Genomic DNA, 18946 nt, shown 5'->3' with positions numbered 1-18946 from the left:
CTTGATATTAACTCGATTTTGTTGTGTTGGAAATGCTCGAAGATGATAATATGTCTATTATTCTTGGGAGACCTTTTCTTAACACCGCAGGGGCTGTTATTGATTGCAATAAAGGAAAGGTTACTTTCAATGTTGATGATAAGGAACACACCGTCTATTTCCCCAAGAGGATTGAAAAGCATGCGGAGTTAATACTATTTCTAATGTGAGAACTATCAAAGTTGGAACTATCGATTGTCCTATATATGAGCCTAAAGAAGAATATCAAACTCTTGTGATTGGATCCATATCAATACAATTCAAGGTAACATGATTGATTTGAGGTTTATTTCTTCTTATGCTATGTAAAATTTATTTGGTGGCAAGACTTGATCAACCTTGTTAACAAATACTTTTTATATGCATAGAGGAGGTAAACAACATCTCTTTCTTCCTCCACTTGTTTTACTTACTGCAGAAATACATTTGTATCTTTACTTTATTGCATTATTGTGCCAAGTAAAGTCTCTAATAGAAGGTTGATGCTAGATTTGGATTTCTGCACAGAAACAGATTTCTTTCTGTCACGAATTTGGGTAGGGTTCTCTGTAGGTAACTCAGAAAAATCTGCCAATTTACATGAGTGATCCTCAGATATGTACGCAACTTTCATTAGTTTTGAGTTTTCTGATTTGAGCAACGGAAGTACCCCTTTAAAATTCGTCTTTACTGGCTGTTCTGTTTTGGCAGATTCTGTCTCTGTTTTTTTGCATTGTCTCTTGCGGACTTTAAGCAAGGCTTTCTAGACGTGGAGAGCTGTAGCTAATATTTTATTGAGTTATTGCAATGTGTCACTACAGGACCAATGTGAATTCAAGTTTTTTGAGTACTAACCCCTCTAATGAAGTTTATGAGAAGTTTGGTGTGAAGGAAGTTTTCAAGGGTCAAGAGAGGAGGATGATATATGATCAAGAAGAGTCAAAAGCCTAAGCTTGGGGGGAGGTATACCGGCATCACTCATTCTTTGCATATTATGGTTGCTGGATACTTGTACATACTTGTTTAGTTTCTTTGAGTGGTTTTCTAATGAGAGGAAGATGATATTTGGGGAGGTGCTGCCTGAAAACAGATTCTGGACTGTTACTAAAAAAAATCGTGCGCACAGCCAGAACGTTATTTTGAGCTGCCAATTTTTGTGCAGGTTCCCCAGGTTGTTATCTAACTTTCATTAGTTTAACACTTTTCGATCTGAGCAACGTAAGATTTTTGTAAAAATCGATTTCTGTACTGCTGTCAAGTTTTGGCAGATTTCTGCCATCTCGCTTTTATGTGTTTCTTTTAGTTTTCATTTTCTTGTTCTTGCTTTGTTTCTTTCCTAAAACACAAAAATACCAAAAATATTTCTGTTGTTTCTCTTCACTATTTGTTTATCTTGGTTTCTTGCATTTGTTTCGCTTTATTTGCTATTGCTAGTTTGCTATAAGAAAACCCAAAAAGATTTTGCTTTGTTTGCTTGTTTCCTTTTGTTCTTGTTCTCAAATTCGAAAACACCAAAAATATTTGCTGTTCTTCTTTGGTTTGTAAAGCTCATTATGAGTTCAATGGTCTTCGGTGGCTGGAGCGTGGTTTTCATTTCATATTATCCAAGCTACACAAGTGAAAAGGCAATAATGACGATCTACGACAATCTGATTGTGGTGAGAGGCTGGTATGAACTCTATTTGTTTTCATTTTTGTACATATACTCATCCATGTGAGCATGCTTAGTTGGTTCATGTGAGGTATATGTCATTTAAGAAAGTCTAGTAGTTCATGATCTCTCATGTTTAGCTCCAATTTATTAATATGAGTAGCATGTCATGGATGTTTGCTTGCATTGTTTTATTCATAGATAGGTATGATATTGTGGTATCCTCCTCTGAATAATTCATTTATATCAATTTGGCACATGCTCACGCATGCATATGACTGAACAAAAGTCAATTAAGCCTCAATGATTTACATTGCTTCGTAGTTCTTGTATCACTTTTATGCCTCAGCTTAATTTATTTTGCCGCAAGCATGATTATGACAGCTTATTGCTCTCTTGATTTGTCGCTCCCTAGTCTTTTGCTAGCCTTCACTTGTACCGAGCGGGAATGCTGCTCGTGCTTCCAAACACATGAAAACCAAGTTATTCCAAAGTGTCCACCATAAATACCTATGCATGGCATTTCAAACCATTCCAAGTAAATTCTCATGCGCTACCTTTAAAACCTTCAAAATGCTTCTCAATTTGTGTTAATGTTTCATAGCTCATGAGGAAGTATGTGGTGTTTAGCTTTCAACCTTGTCATTTACTTTTGACGGACTCTCATATGGACTAGTGGCACATCCGCTTATCCAATAATTTTGCAAAAAGAGCTGGCAATGGGATTCCCAATCCCGAATTAATTAACTTAAATAGACACTCCTCCATGGTTTGTGATTGTTGGACGGCACCCGAAGGATTCGGTTAGCCATGGCTTGTGTAAGCAAAGGTTGGGGGGAGTGTCATCATCATAATAAAACTAAACTAAAAAGGCGCTCCTTCATGGTATGTGATTGTTGGCAGGCACCCGAGGATTCGGTTAGCCATGGTTAGTGTAAGAAAGGTTGGAAGGAGTGCCACATAAAAATGCAAATAATTCATGGGAGCCGCTCTTGAAAGTCCGGTTGGCGAGGTAGTTGGTGTACCCATTACCATTCGTTGACAACAACAAACACCTCTCAAAATAATTTTACTCCTGTTTTACAAATGAAAAGCTCTAGCGCATGTTAATCCCTGCTTCCCTTTGCGAAGGGGCAATCTTTTACTTTTATGTTGTGTCTCCATCCTTTCTTTGAGCACTTTCTTGAGAGCACAACTGTCATTCTTAGTATAATATGCTTGTCTCAAAATATGATTGATTGTGGTATATCTTTGATGCTTTTATCTTTGACAATCACTACTTCTAGTCTTTCTATGAACTCCAGAGGTGCCCTGGCATTTATGTTTTGCCGATCAAATACAGGCAAGCGAGATACCACTCTATCATACTCATTTATGAACATTGCAATCCTGCTTATATACATGATTCATGATGCTTATTATTAATTGTTGGTACCTCTTCATGATTGACATAGCTGTTAGATGATCTTATTTGCATGTACCTTATTATGAACTGCTTAAGTATTAGCCATATCATGAGAATATATACATCATATGAGCAAATGTGTTCGTGAAAGTTCTTTTATCGCTCAATTGTTAACTCGAATTGCTTGAGGACAAGCAATGAGCTAAGCTTGGGGGAGTTGATACGTCCAAAACGTATCTACTTTCCTGAACACTTTTGCTATTGTTTTGCCTCTAATTTGTGTATTTTGGATGCAACTAACACGGACTAACGCCGTTTTCGCGAAGTAACGTTCCGGTGTCCCGTTTTTGTGCAAATCCAACTTTCGGGGAAAACCCCGGGATTTTGACAAGGCCCTATTTTCCCGAACACGGCGGAGCCGGAATGGGACAAATCAAGTGGAGGCCCGAGGCCCCACACCATGCAGGCGGCCCGCGGCCTAGGGGGGGCCCGCGCGGCCCTATGGTGTGCCCCGCGCCGCGCTCCCGACGCTCTCCTCCTTCGGACTACTTATTGGCCTCGGACCTAAAAACGCACGGGAGAAGTCGAAGTCGCGTAAACCCTCCAGAACGCCGCCAGCATCGCGAAACTCCGGTCTCAGGAGCCGAAGTCTCCGTTCGGCACTCCGCCGGGACGGGGGAATTGGAGGGATCATCGCCATCATCACCGCCAATGCCTCTCCATCAACCAGCCATGTTTCCCCCATCCATAGTGTGAGTATTCCCCGCCGTAGGCTGAAGGGGATGGTAGAGATTGGATGAGATTGGTCTGTAATAGTCATAAGATTGTTAGGGCATGGTGCCTAGTATCCGTAGATGTTACTTTATGATATTGTTGCAACTTGTTATGCTTAATGCTTGTCACTAGGGCCCGAGTAAGCCATGATCTTGCATCTGAACATGTTATTGATTCATGAAGATATTCGTTGTTTATGATCTTACTCGCAAGTTGTATCACATGTCGTCGTCTGGAACCAATGGCCCCGAAGTGACGAAATCGACAACTGAGGGGAATGGTAGTGATATGAGGATCACATGTGTTCACGGAGTGTTAATGCTTTGCCCGTACTCTATTAAAGGAGTACTCAATACCCGATGAGTTTCTAGAGGCTCACTCGTACCATTTAGTGATAGCAAAGATGTTGTGCAAGTTTCTCAATTGCGAACACGTACGACTATAATTGGAACACATGCCTATTGATTGATTAGTACTTGGATACCGTTTTATTATTATCTGCAAATGCCCTGCTATGATTGTTACATGAGTTTCTCTCATCCATGCAACGCCCGTCATCCGTCCCTGTGCCTACAGTATTTTAATCCTGTTGTTTACTATAATCACTACTGCTGTCTTTGTTACTCTGCTGCTGTTATTTCGCCATCGCTATCGCTTATAAAACTCGTTACTATCGATAAACTCTTGCGAGCAAGTCTGTTTCCGTGTGCAGCTGAATTGACAACTCCGCTGTTAAGGCTTTCAAGTATTCTTTGTCTCCCCTTGTGTCGAATCAATAAATTGGGTTTTACTTCCCTCGAAGACTGTTGCGATCCCCTATACTTGTGGGTCATCAGGCATGACTTTCAATTTTAAGAGATCAACATCAGAGGCAAGTCTATCAACCTTAGAAGCAAGAACATCAATTTTATCGAGCTTTTCCTCAACAGATTTGTTAAAAGCAGTTTGTGTACTAATAAATTCTTTAAGCATGGCTTCAAGACCAGGGGGTACAATTCTATTATTGTTGTAAGAATTCCCATAAGAATTACCATAACCATTACTATTAGCAGAAGGATATGGCCTATAGTTGTTACCAGAATTATTCCTATAAGCATTGTTGTTGAAATTATTATTTTTAATGAAGTTCACATCAACATTTTCTTCTTGAGCAACCAATGAAGCTAAAGGAACATTATTTGGATCAACATTAGATCTACCATTCACAAGCATAGACATAATCACATCAATCTTATCACTCAAGGAGGAGGTTTCTTCAAGAGAATTTACCTTCTTACCTTGTGGAGCTCTTTCCGCGTGCCATTCAGAGTAATTTATCATCATATCATCAAGAAGCCTTGTAGCCGCCCCCAAAGTGATGGACATAAAGGTACCTCCAGCAGCTGAATCCAATAGGTTCCGCGAAGAAAAATTCAATCCTGCATAGAAGGTTTGGATGATCATCCAAGTAGTTAGTCCATGGGTTGGGCAATTCTTTACCAAAGATTTCATTCTCTCCCATGCTTGAGCAACATGTTCATTATCCAATTGCTTAAAATTCATTATGCTACTTCTCAAAGATATAATTTTAGCGGGAGGATAATATCTACCAATAAAAGCATCTTTACATTTAGTCCAAGAATCAATACTATTTCTAGGCAAAGATAGCAACCAATCTTTAGCTCTTCCTCTTAATGAGAAAGGAAACAATTTTAATTTTATAATATCACCATCTACATCCTTATACTTTTGCATTTCACATAGTTCAACAAAATTATTAAGATGGGCAGCAGCATCATCAGAACTAACACCAGAAAATTGCTCTCTCATAACAAGATTCAGTAAAGCAGGTTTAATTTCAAAGAATTCTGCTGTAGTAGCAGGTGGAGCAATAGGTGTGCATAGGAAATCATTATTATTAGTGTTTGTGAAGTCACACAACTTAGTGTTTTCAGGAGTATTCATTTTAGCAATAGTAAATAAAGCAAACTAGATAAAGTAAATGCAAGTAACTAATTTTTTTGTGTTTTTGATATGGAGAACAAGACAGTAAATAAAGTAAAACTAGTATACGTCTCCGACGTATCGATAATTTCTTATGTTCCATGCCACATTATTGATGATATCTACATGTTTTATGCACACTTTATGTCATATTCGTGCATTTTCTGGAACTAACCTATTAACAAGATGCCGAAGAGCCAGCTTGATGTTTTCTCGCTGTTTTTGGTTTCAGAAATCCTAGTAATGAAATATTCTCGGAATTGGACGAAATCAACGCCCGTGGTCCTATTTTGCCACGAAGCTTCCGGAAGACCGAAGGAGAGTCGAAGTGGGGCCACGAGGTGGCGACATGCCGGGCGGCGCGGCCCAGGCCCCGGCCGCGCCGACCTATGGTGTGGGCCCCTCGTGCCGCCTCTTTACCTCGCCCTTCCGCCTACAAATAGCCTCCGTCGCGAAACCCCCGCACCGAGAGCCACGATACGGAAAACCTTACCGAGACGCCGCCGCCGCCAATCCCATCTCGGGGGATTCCGGAGATCTCCTCCGGCACCCCGCCGGAGAGGGGATTCATCTCCCGGAGGACTCTACACCGCCATGGTCGCCTCCGGAGTGATGAGTGAGTAGTTCACCCCTGGACTATGGGTCCATAGCAGTAGCTAGATGGTTGTCTTCTCCTCATTGTGCTTCATTGTTGGATCTTGTGAGCTGCCTAACATGATCAAGATCATCTATCCGTAATACTATATGTTGTGTTTGTCGGGATCCGATGGATAGAGAATACTATGTTATGTTAATTATCAAGTTATTACCTATTTGTTGTTTAAGATCTTGCATGCTCTCCGTTATTAGTAGAGGCTCGGCCAAGTTTTTGCTCTTAACTCCAAGAGGGAGTATTTATGCTCGATAGTGGGTTCATGCCTCCATTGATATCCGGGACAAGTGACGTGAAAGTTCTAAGGTTGTGGATGTGTCGTTGCCACTAGGGATAAAACATTGATGCTATGTCCGAGGATGTAGTTGTTGATTACATTACGCACCATACTTAATGCAATTGTCTGTTGTTAGCAACTTAATACTGGAAGGGGTTCGGATGATAACCTGAAGGTGGACTTTTTAGGCATAGATGCATGCTGGATAGCGGTCTATGTACTTTGTCGTAATGCCCAATTAAATCTCACTATACTTATCATGACATGTATGTGCATTGTTATGCCCTCTCTATTTGTCAATTGCCCGACTGTAATTTGTCCACCCAACATGCTTTTATCTTATGGGAGAGACACCTCTAGTGAACTGTGGACCCCGGTCCATTCTTTTATACTGGAAATACAAATCTGTCGCAATACTTGTTTTACTCGTTTTCTTGCAAACAATCATCTTCCACACAATACGGTTAATCCTTTGTTACAAGCAAGCCGGTGAGATTGACAACCTCACTGTTTCGTTGGGGCAAAGTACTTTGGTTGTGTTGTGCAGGTTCCACGTTGGCGCCGGAATCTCGGTGTTGCGCCGCACTACATCCCGCCGCCATCAACCTTCAACGTGCTTCTTGGCTCCTCCTGGTTCGATAAACCTTGGTTTCTTTCTCGAGGGAAAACTTGCTGCTGTGCGCATCATACCTTCCTCTTGGGGTTCCCAACGAACGTGTGAGTTACACGCCATCAAGCATATTTTCTGGCGCCGTTGCCGGGGAGATCAAGACACGCTGCAAGGGGAGTCTCCACTTCCCAATCTCTTTACTTTGTTTTTGTCTTGCTTTATTTTATTTACTACTTTGTTTGCTGCATTATATCAAAACACAAAAAAAATTAGTTGCTAGCTTTACTTTATTTACTGTCTTGCTCTCTATATCAAAAACACAAAAAAATTAGTTACTTGCATTTACTTTATCTAGTTTGTTTTATTTACTACTGCTAAAATGAACACCCCTGAAAATACTAAGTTGTGTGACTTCACAACCACAAATAATAATGATTTCTTATGCACACCTATTGCTCCACCTGCTACTACAGCAGAATTCTTTGAAATTAGACCTGCTTTATCGAATCTTGTTATGCGAGAGCAATTTTCTCGGTGTTAGTTCTGATGATGCTCGCTGCCCATCTCAATAATTTTGTTGAACTATGTGAAATGCAAAAGTATAAGGATGTAGATGGTGATATTATTAAATTGAAATTGTTTCCTTTCTCATTAAGAGGAAGAGCTAAAGATTGGTTGCTATCTCTGCCTAAGAATAGTATTGATTCCCGGACTAAATGTAAGGATGCTTTTATTGGTAGATATTATCCCCCTGCTAAAATTATATCTTTGAGAAGTAGCATAATGAATTTTAAACAATTGGATAATGAACATGTTGCTCAAGCTTGGGAAAGAATGAAATCTTTGGTTAAAAATTGCCCAACCCATGGACTGACTACTTGGATGATCATCCACACCTTCTATGCAGGACTAAATTTTTCTTCGCGGAATTTATTGGATTCAGCTGCTGGAGGTACCTTTATGTCCATCACTTTGGGGGCGGCTACAAAGCTTCTTGATGATATGATGATAAATTACTCTGAATGGCACACGGAAAGAGCTCCACAAGGTAAGAAGGTAAATTCTGTTGAAGAAACCTCTTCCTTGAGTGATAAGATTGATGTGATTATGTCTATGCTTGTGAATGGTAGATCTAATGTTGATCCAAATAATGTTCCTTTAGCTTCATTGGTTACTCAAGAAGAAAATGTTGATGTGAATTTCATTAAAAATAATAATTTCAACAACAATGCTTATAGGAACAATTCTGGTAATAACTATAGGCAATATCCTTCTGCTAATGGTAATGGTTATGGTAATTCTTATGGGAATTCTTACAACAATAATAGAAGTGTACCCTCTGGTCTTGAAGCTATGCTTAAAGAATTTATTAGTACACAAACTGATTTTAACAAATCTGTTGAGGAAAAGCTTGATAAAATTGATATTCTTGCTTCTAGAGTTGATAGACTTGCCTCTGATGTTGATCTTTTAAAATCGAAAGTTATGCCTAATATGGATATTGAAAATAAAATTGTTACTACAGCAAATGCCATCCAAGTTAGAATTAATGAGAATATAAGATTAATGGCTGAATCGCGTGCTAGGTGGGATAGAGAAGAAAATGAAAAACTAGCTAAAGAGAAAAATGTAGCTAAAGTTTGGACTATTACCACCACTAGCAATGCTAATGATCCACATGTTGCTGCACCTCCTACTATCAATGGTAAAATAATTGGTGTTGGCAATGTTTCTACTCCTAGTGCAAAGCGCGCAAAATTACCCGAAACCGCTAAAACCTACGAAACTGCTCGTGATAAAACTGCTGAAATTTTTTCCAACCTTGGGGATGATAATCCCATTGCTTTAGATTGTAATGATTTAGATTTTGATGATTGCCACATCTCTGAAGTTATAAAGTTCTTACAAAAACTTGCTAAGAGTCCCAATGCTAGCGCTGTAAACTTGGCTTTTACAAAACATATCACAAATGCTCTCATAAAAGCTAGAGAAGAGAAACTAAAACTTGAAACTTCTATTCCTAGAAAGCTAGAAGATGGTTGGGAGCCCATCATTAAAATGAGGGTCAATGATTTTGATTGTAATGCTTTATGTGATCTTGGTGCAAGTATTTCTGTTATGCCTAAAAAGTCTATGATATGCTTGACTTGCCACCATTGAAAAATTGTTATTTGGATGTTAATCTCGCTGATAATGCTAAAAAGAAACCTTTGGGGAGAGTTGATAATGTTCATATTATGGTTAACAATAACCTTGTCCCCGTTGATTTTGTTGTCTTGGATATTGAATGCAATGCATCTTGCCCCATTATATTGGGAAGACCTTTTCTTCGAACCGTTGGTGCTACTATTGATATGAAGGAAGGTAATATTAAATATCAATTTCCTCTCAAGAAAGGTATGGAACACTTCCCTAGAAAGAGAATGAAGTTACCTTATGATTCTATTATTAGAACAAATTATGATGTTGATGCTTCATCTCTTGATGTTACTTGATACACACTTTCTGCGCCTAGCTGAAAGGTGTTAAAGAAAAGCGCTTATGGGAGACAACCCATGTTTTTACTACAGTATTTTTGTTTTATATTTGAGTCTTGGAAGTTGTTTACTACTGTAGCAACCTCTCCTTATCTTAGTTTTATGTTTTGTTGTGCCAAGTAAAGTCTTTGATAGTAAAGTGAATACTAGATTTGGATTACTGCGCAGAAACAGATTTCTTTGCTGTCACGAATCTGGGTCTAATTCTCTGTAGGTAACTCAGAAAATTAAGCCAATTTACGTGAGTGATCCTCAGATATGTACGCAACTTTCATTCAATTTGGGCATTTTCATTTGAGCAAGTCTGGTGCCATTTTAAAATTCGTCTTTACGAACTGTTCTGTTTTGACAGATTCTGCCTTTTATTTCGCATTGCCTCTTTTGCTATGTTGGATGAATTTATTTGATCCATTAATGTCCAGTAGCTTTATGCAATGTCCAGAAGTGTTAAGAATGATTGTGTCACCTCTGAACATGTTAATTTTTATTGTGCACTTACCCTCTAATGAGTTGTTTCGAGTTTGGTGTGGAGGAAGTTTTCAAGGATCAAGAGAGGAGTATGATACAATATGATCAAGGAGAGTGAAAGCTCTAAGCTTGGGGATGCCCCGGTGGTTCATCCCTGCATATTCTAAGAATACTCAAGCGTCTAAGCTTGGGGATGCCCAAGGCATCCCCTTCTTCATCGACAACATTATCGAGTTCCTCCCCCGAAACTATATTTTTATTCCGTCACTTCTTATGCACTTTGCTTGGAGCGTCGGTTTGTTTTTGTTTTTTGTTTTGTTTGAATAAAATGGATCCTAGCATTCACTCGTATGGGAGAGAGACACGCTCCGCTGTAGCATATGGACAAGTATGTCCTTAGGCTTTACTCATAGTATTCATGGCGAAGTTTCTTCTTCGTTAAATTGTTATATGGTTGGAATTGGAAAATGCTACATGTAGTAATTCTAAAATGTCTTGGATAATTTGATACTTGGCAATTGTTGTGCTCATGTTTAAGCTCTTGCATCATATACTTTGCACCCATTAATGAAGAAACACTTAGAGCTTGCTAATTTGGTTTGCATATTTGGTTTCTCTAGAGTCTAGATAATATCTAGTATTGAGTTTTGAACAACAAGGAAGACGGTGTAGAGTCTTATAATGTTTACAATATGTCTTTTATGTGAGTTTTGCTGCACCGTTCATCCTTGTGTTTGTTTCAAATAACCTTGCTAGCCTAAACCTTGTATCGAGAGGGAATACTTCTCATGCATCCAAAATCCTTGAGCCAACCACTATGCCATTTGTGTCCACCATACCTACCTACTACATGGCATTTCTCCGCCATTCCAAAGTAAATTGCTTGAGTGCTACCTTTAAAATTCCATCATTCGCCTTTGCAATATATAGCTCATGGGACAAATAGCCTTAAAAACTATTGTGGTATTGAATATGTACTTATGCACTTTATCTCTTATTAAGTTGCTTGTTGTGCGATAACCATGTTTCTGGGGACGCCATCAACTATTCTTTGTTGAATATCATGTGAGTTGCTATGCATGTCCGTCTTGTCCGAAGTAAGAGAGATCTACCACCTTAATGGTTGGAGCATGCATATTGTTAGAGAAGAACATTGGGCCGCTAACTAAAGCCATGAATCATGGTGGAAGTTTCAGTTTTGGACATATATCCTCAATCTCATATGAGAATAATAATTGTTGCTACATGCTTATGCATTAAAGAGGAGTCCATTATCTGTTGTCCATGTTGTCCCGGTATGGATGTCTAAGTTGAGAATAATCAAAAGCGAGAAATCCAAATGCGAGCTTTCTCCTTAGACCTTTGTACAGAGCAGCATGGAGGTACCCCATTGTGACACTTGGTTAAAACATGTGTATTGCGATGATCCGGTAGTCCAAGCTAATTAGGACAAGGTGCGGGCACTATTAGTATACTATGCATGAGGCTTGCAACTTGTAAGATATAATTTACATAACTCATATGCTTTATTACTTCCGTTGACAAAATTGTTTCATGTTTTTCAAAATAAAAGCTCTAGCACAAATATAGCAATCGATGCTTTCCTCTTGAAGGACCATTCTTTTTACTTTTATGTTGAGTCGAGTTCACCTATCTCTCTCCACCTCAAGAAGCAAACACTTGTGTGAACTGTGCATTGATTCCTACATACTTGCATATTGCACTTGTTATATTACTCTATGTTGACAATTATCCATGAGATATATATGTTACAAGTTGAAAGCAACCGCTGAAACTTAATCTTCCTTTGTGTTGCTTTAATACCTTTACTTTGATTTATTGCTTTATGAGTTAACTCTTATGCAAGACTTATTGATGCTTGTCTTGAAGTACTATTCATGAAAAGTCTTTGCTTTATGATTCACTTGTTTACTCATGTCATTACCATTGTTTTGATCGCTGCATTCATTACATATGTTTACAAATAGTATGATCAAGGTTATGATGGCATGTCACTTCAGAAATTATCTTTGTTATCGTTTTACCCGCTCGGGACGAGCGTAACTAAGCTTGGGGATGCTGATACGTCTCCGACGTATCGATAATTTCTTATGTTCCATGCCACATTATTGATGATATCTACATGTTTTATGCACACTTTATGTCATATTCGTGCATTTTCTGGAACTAACCTATTAACAAGATGCCGAAGAGCCGATTCTGTTTTCTGTCTGTTTTTGGTTTCAGAAATCCTAGTAACGAAATATTCTCGAATTGGACGAAATCAACGCCCGGGGTCCTATTTTGCCACGAAGCTTCCGAAGACCGAAGGAGAGTCGAAGTGGGGCCACGAGGTGGCGACACGCCGAGGCGGCGCGGCCCGGGCCCCGGCCGCGCCGACCTATGGTGTGGGCCCCTCGTGCCGCCTCTTTACCTCGCCCTTCCGCCTACAAATAGCCTCCGTCGCGAAACCCCCGGCACCGAGAGCCACGATACGGAAAACCTTACCGAGACGCCGCCGCCGCCAATCCCATCTCGGGGGATTCGGAGATCTCCTCCGGCACCCTGCCGGAGAGGGGATTCATCTCCCGGAGGACTTTACACCGCCATGGTCGCCTCCGGAGTGATGAGTGAGTAGTTCACCCCTGGACTATGGGTCCATAGCAGTAGCTAGATGGTTGTCTTCTCCTCATTGTGCTTCATTGTTGGATCTTGTGAGCTGCCTAACATGATCAAGATCATCTATCCGTAATACTATATGTTGTGTTTGTCGGGATCCGATGGATAGAGAATACTATGTTATGTTAATTATCAAGTTATTACCTATGTGTTGTTTAAGATCTTGCATGCTCTCCGTTATTAGTAGAGGCTCTGGCCAAGTTTTTGCTCTTAACTCCAAGAGGGAGTATTTATGCTCGATAGTGGGTTCATGCCTCCATTGATATCTGGGACAGTGACAGAAAGTTCTAAGGTTGTGGATGTGCTGTTGCCACTAGGGATAAAACATTGATGCTATGTCCGAGGATGTAGTTGTTGATTACATTACGCACCATACTTAATGCAATTGTCTGTTGTTAGCAACTTAATACTCGGAAGGGGTTCGGATGATAACTCTGAAGGTGGACTTTTTAGGCATAGATGCATGCTGGATAGCGGTCTATGTACTTTGTCGTAATGCCCAATTAAATCTCACTATACTTATCATGACATGTATGTGCATTGTTATGCCCTCTCTATTTGTCAATTGCCCGATCGTAATTTGTTCACCCAACATGCTTTTATCTTATGGGAGAGACACCTCTAGTGAACTGTGGACCCCGGTCCATTCTTTTATACTGAAATACAAATCTGCCGCAATACTTGTTTTACTCGTTTTCTTGCAAACAATCATCTTCCACACAATACGGTTAATCCTTTGTTACAGCAAGCCGGTGAGATTGACAACCTCACCTGTTTCGTTGGGGCAAAGTACTTTGGTTGTGTTGTGCAGGTTCCACGTTGGCGCCGGAATCTCCGGTGTTGCGCCGCACTACATCCCGCCGCCATCAACCTTCAACGTGCTTCTTGGCTCCTCCTGGTTCGATAAACCTTGGTTTCTTTCTGAGGGAAAACTTGCTGCTGTGCGCATCATACCTTCCTCTTGGGGTTCCCAACGAACGTGTGAGTTACACGCCATCAACTAGCAACTAATTTTTTGTGTGTTTTGTTTAAGTGCAGCAAACAAAGTAGTAAATAAAGTAAAGCAAGACAAAAACAAAGTAAAGAGATTGGAAGTGGAGACTCCCCTTGCAGCGTGTCTTGATCTCCCCGGTAACGGCGCCAGAAATTTGCTTGATGCGTGTAGTTGACACGTCCGTTGGGAACCCCAAGAGGAAGGTGTGATGCGCACAGTAGCAAGTTTCCCTCGCAAGAAACCAAGGTTTAATCGAACCGAGTAGGAGTCAAGAAGCACGTTGAAGGTTGATGGCCGAGGAGTGTAGTGCGGCGCAACACCGGGGATTCCGGCGCCAACGTGGAACCCGCACAACACAATCACGTAACTTTTCCCCAACGTAACAGACGAGGTTGTCAATCTCACCGGCTTGTCGTAAACAAAGGATTAGATGTATAGTGTGGATGATGATGTTTGTTTGCGAAGAACGAGTAAAGAACAATTGCAAGTAGATTGTATTTCGGATGTAAGGAATAGGACCGGGATCCACGAGTTCACTAGTGGTGTCTCTCCCATAAGATAGCGTGATGTTGGGTGAACAAATTACAGTTGGGCAATTGACAAATAAAGAAGGCATAACAATGCACATACATATATCATGATGAGTACTATGAGATTTACTCGGGGCATTACGACAAAGTACATAGACCGCCATCCAAGCATGCATCTATGCCTAAAAAGTCCACCTTCGAGTTATCATCCGAACCCCTCCGATATTAAGTTGTAAACAACAGAAAATTGCATTAAGTATGGTGCGTAATGTAATCAACACAAATATCCTTAGACAAAGCATCGATGTTTTATCCCTAGTGGTAACAAGACATCCACAACCTTAGAACTTTCCGTCATCGTCCCGCATTTAATGGAGGCATGAACCCACTATCGAGCATAAATACTCCCTCTTGGAGTCACAAGTATCAACTTGGCCAGAGCCTCTACTAGAAACAGAGAGCATGCAAGAACATAAATAACATATATGATAGATTGATAATCAACTTGACATAGTATTCAATATCCATCGGATCCCAACAAACACAACATGAAGGATTACAAATAGACAATCTTGATCATGATAGGCAGCTCACAAGATCGAACATGATAGCACAATGAGGAGAAGACGACCATCTAGCTACTGCTATGGACCCATAGTCCAGGGGTGAACTACTCACACATCGATCCGGAGGCGATCATGGCGATGAAGAGACCTCCGGGAGATGATTCCCTCTCCGGCGGGGTGCCGGAGGCGATCTCCCGAATCCCCCAAGATGGGATTGGCGGCGGCGGCGTCTCGGAAGGTTTTCCGTATCGTGGCTCTCGTGCATCGGGGGTTTCACGACGGAGGCTTTAAGTAGGCGGAAGGGTAGGTCGAGGGGCCACACGAGGGCCCACACGCCGGGGCCGCGCGGCCGGCACTCGGGCCGCGCCGCCTCGTTGTGGCGGCGCCTCGTGGCCCCACTTCGTCTCTCCTCGGACTTCTGGAAGCTTCGTGCAAAAATAGGCCCCCGGGCGTTGATTTCGTCCAATTCCGAGAATATTTCCTTACTAGGATTTCCGAAACCAAAAACAGCAGAAAACAACAATCGGCTCTTCGGCATCTCGTCAATAGGTTAGTGCCGGAAAATGCATAAATATGACATATAATGTGTATAAAACATGTGAGTATCATCATAAAAGTAGCATGGAACATAAGAAATTATAGATACGTTTGGGACGTATCACCCCTCTTCTCATTATCGACGCACCGCCTATGAACAATCACCTATCAGTCGGCCACTCCACGTGCAGCCGGCCCTCGTGAGCGTCCTCGGCCAGAATAGCCGCAACACCTCTTCAATCCCCTATAAAAGGCCCCCCTCTCCAGTAGACACTCGCACCACTACTCTCTCCCCTTAAATCGACTTCTAGCCTAAGCCTAGTCCTCTTGGAGCTTCCCCTCGCCGCTGGCGAGATCAATCCACCGCTCAGACTCGGGCAAATTTTGTTCTCTCCAGAGCTCCCGAGTTGTTCGGGAAACTCAAAATTTTGTTTCGAATGACTCCGAGTATGTAGCTAGCTTTTCGCAAGTTATTCACGAGCTGCTAGCGAGTTTTGTGAGTCGACTCGAGTTTTATTATATGACTAGGTTGTTGAATGAGTCAAATCGAGCTAACTTGTTAACGAGTTTTAGCGAGTCGAGCCAAGCTGGTCCGGCTAGGCTCAAATTTCAGGCAATGTGAACTAAAAAATGGAATGCGAACTTTAGTGAAACCAAATAATTAATTACTTTTTAAAGCATGATTTTTGCAAGTCGGATACTTCTTGAAAATCATGAACATATTCCCTCTTTGAAAAACAAAGAAAATAAAAAACAAACTATACATAAAAGAAAATGTTCATGATTTTTCAAAAATAACGCTTGCCCGCCACGGAGGGGAGTGCGTGCGATCACCCGCTAGCGCTTCCAGGCAGCAAGCGTTGCATGTATATGGGTCCCATGCAGCGGGTGGCAGATATTGCACGCGCGGACGGATATCGTTGTGCCCGTGTGCTTCTCCTGGCTGGCCAGCCCATTAAGTTTTGATGAGTCGTTATTCTATCTAGGCGAGTGTTTGTTTTTTTATTTTATTTTATGGGTTTTCAAAATAGAATAAATTTTAAATCTGAACATATTTCAAATCTGAAAAAATTGAATTTAAATACAATTTAACGATCTAAACAAATTTCGGACCTGAATTAAATTCAAATCTGAACAAATACTGAATCTCAATGAAATTTAAATTTGCACGTTTTTTAAATTTAAATAGTTTTCAGATCTGCAGAAAATCTAAAGCTGAACAAAAAAGGAAAATAAACATAAAAAACCAAAACAGCAGAGAAAACATAAATGAACGACGAAAAACCGAGTGAACCAGAAGACTAGAACAAGAAGTTTCTAGAAACTTCCCGAAACAGGAAAAATACCAAGACGCAACTGGGTTGCGGCTCAAGATGATTCCGTACGCTGGCGTGCACGAATAGTGACAGATAAGGGTTTTCGATGAGAAAGACTGAAAGCTGGTTACTAAGTTCGTTCCTGGGCTTAAATTTTCAGTGTGGGCTTCGGTTAGGCCTATGTACCCAAAGAATACTCCATACCGGGTATGGTGAGGATGAGATGAGCTCACGCTCATTGCACACTCATTTTTTTTCGATAAAGAAAATATATTAATATTGATAGATTTCAATTACACCCAGCCTTTGCAACAACGCAAGTACTCTAATGGTAGTACGGATGCACACAGTCAAAAAAGGAAAAGAAAATTAAGAAAAAGAAGTCCCGCTACGGAACTCCAGTCCTAGCAACAACAGCACATCCACCACTAAGACAACACCTGAAATCTAGACTCTCCACCAGCGACGCTTCCAACAAGGAAACAGTGCACAAATATGGTATCGAATGCATTGTGCGACAGTCCACGGAGAAAAAAAAATACTATGCCTGAATAAGCCAGTGATAGGTATTCTTTTCAGTACGTGTCAACTCGGTGTGGAACTACTTTCTTGGTCGGAGTTCTGATTTCATGCAGATCAATGTAAGTCTGCAGCTTTGTTCAAGTTTTTTTTAGGGGAATAGCTTTATTCAAGTTAATTTTACATACTACTAGAATATCTGGAGCAAAGCTGGACCTCACTCATATGCTCTCAATACTGCTAGCAAGTAAACCGTCAGCCAGTATGTGTGGAACAAACCGAAGGTTACCTTCTTCCCTTTCGAGCAGAGTAAGAAGTGTTGTTGCCAGTTACTTTTTCCTGCAATATTTAGATACTGTGAAGTCTCATGACATGCATACTCCTTTATTGTTTTTCTTAAGGGTCACTGGACAAAAAAAAAAAAAACTGGTCCAATAGGAGGTAGGCTATCTGATGATTAAATGCTTAAATCATGGTGGGGGAACTCAAACAAATGCTTAACCCATACATCGAGCATAAGAGCCCTGTGGACTGCATACAGAACAAATCCACTTACTTCCAGAGCTTGGTTTACGCAAAGCTCTGCTAAAGAACCTCATAATAGCTTTACTCATGCTTAGACTTGCGAAGGTGGTAAAGATGAACAGATGAAAGCGCGTTTGAACTATTTTTTCCTTTTGTGTGTCGTGGTGGACTGTGGTTAGTTGGGTGGAAATGAATTTCTACCTTTTGTCTGCCAAGGTTTTCTGAACTTCTTCCAGTGATCTCCTTGTTTGTTCTTGCTTCCTAAATCTGTTGCCGCTTTGATGATAATGCCACATATTTTATCAGGACCTTTCTTCAATCATAATATGCTTTCTTAAATTTTATCTTGGCTGAATTGTCGGACCTCTCCTCTAGAGAAGAAACCTTTAAAAAAATAAATGTATGCTGCTTAGTGTGGTGTGCACACGTTATTCTTTAGTAAAAGGCAAAAGAATAGTTCTGTTGTGCTCACCAAGCAGCTACTTCCCTCTCACAGCCCAACATGGATGCCCTATTATAGGGCCGTTGGCGACCACTCCTATATGCCCAAGCAATATGGGACTAAAAACGGGAACATGAGGCTAGAGCCACTACTTGCAGTGCTCCTGGACCGCGCACTACGGCACAGTATTGGGCCTCTAGGATGGTGAAAGAATACAATCTCGCTGGCTCCATTCAACGACTTTGAACGTGATGATGGAAATCTTCACCAATAGCTAATGATAACAACAATGACACAAAAATCTTATCAGGTCATTAAGTTTCACATCAAAATTTGACCTGGATTTTGAGATTAAGAAAAACATATATCTTTTGTTAGAAAAGAGATCCAAAACTAAAGGAAGTTGGAGAGTGACTATTCAACATTTATTTGTTTTATGTATTTTTCTCTTCCTTTTGATGGG

At 40.6% G+C, this 18946-nt stretch overlaps 1 non-coding gene across 1 annotated transcript; it reads right to left on the bottom strand.

Moving 5' to 3' along the window:
* Positions 1 to 18405: 18405 nt before the first annotated feature.
* Positions 18406 to 18522, bottom strand: LOC124650663. The gene has a single exon (XR_006987095.1). It is a non-coding gene; the product is annotated as a U5 spliceosomal RNA (small nuclear RNA).
* Positions 18523 to 18946: the final 424 nt, after the last annotated feature.

Source organism: Lolium rigidum, chromosome 4 (assembly GCF_022539505.1).
Source record: "Lolium rigidum isolate FL_2022 chromosome 4, APGP_CSIRO_Lrig_0.1, whole genome shotgun sequence".
In the NCBI taxonomy this organism is placed as follows: Eukaryota; Viridiplantae; Streptophyta; class Magnoliopsida; order Poales; family Poaceae; genus Lolium; species Lolium rigidum.
This window is presented reverse-complemented; position numbering and strand designations above follow the sequence as displayed.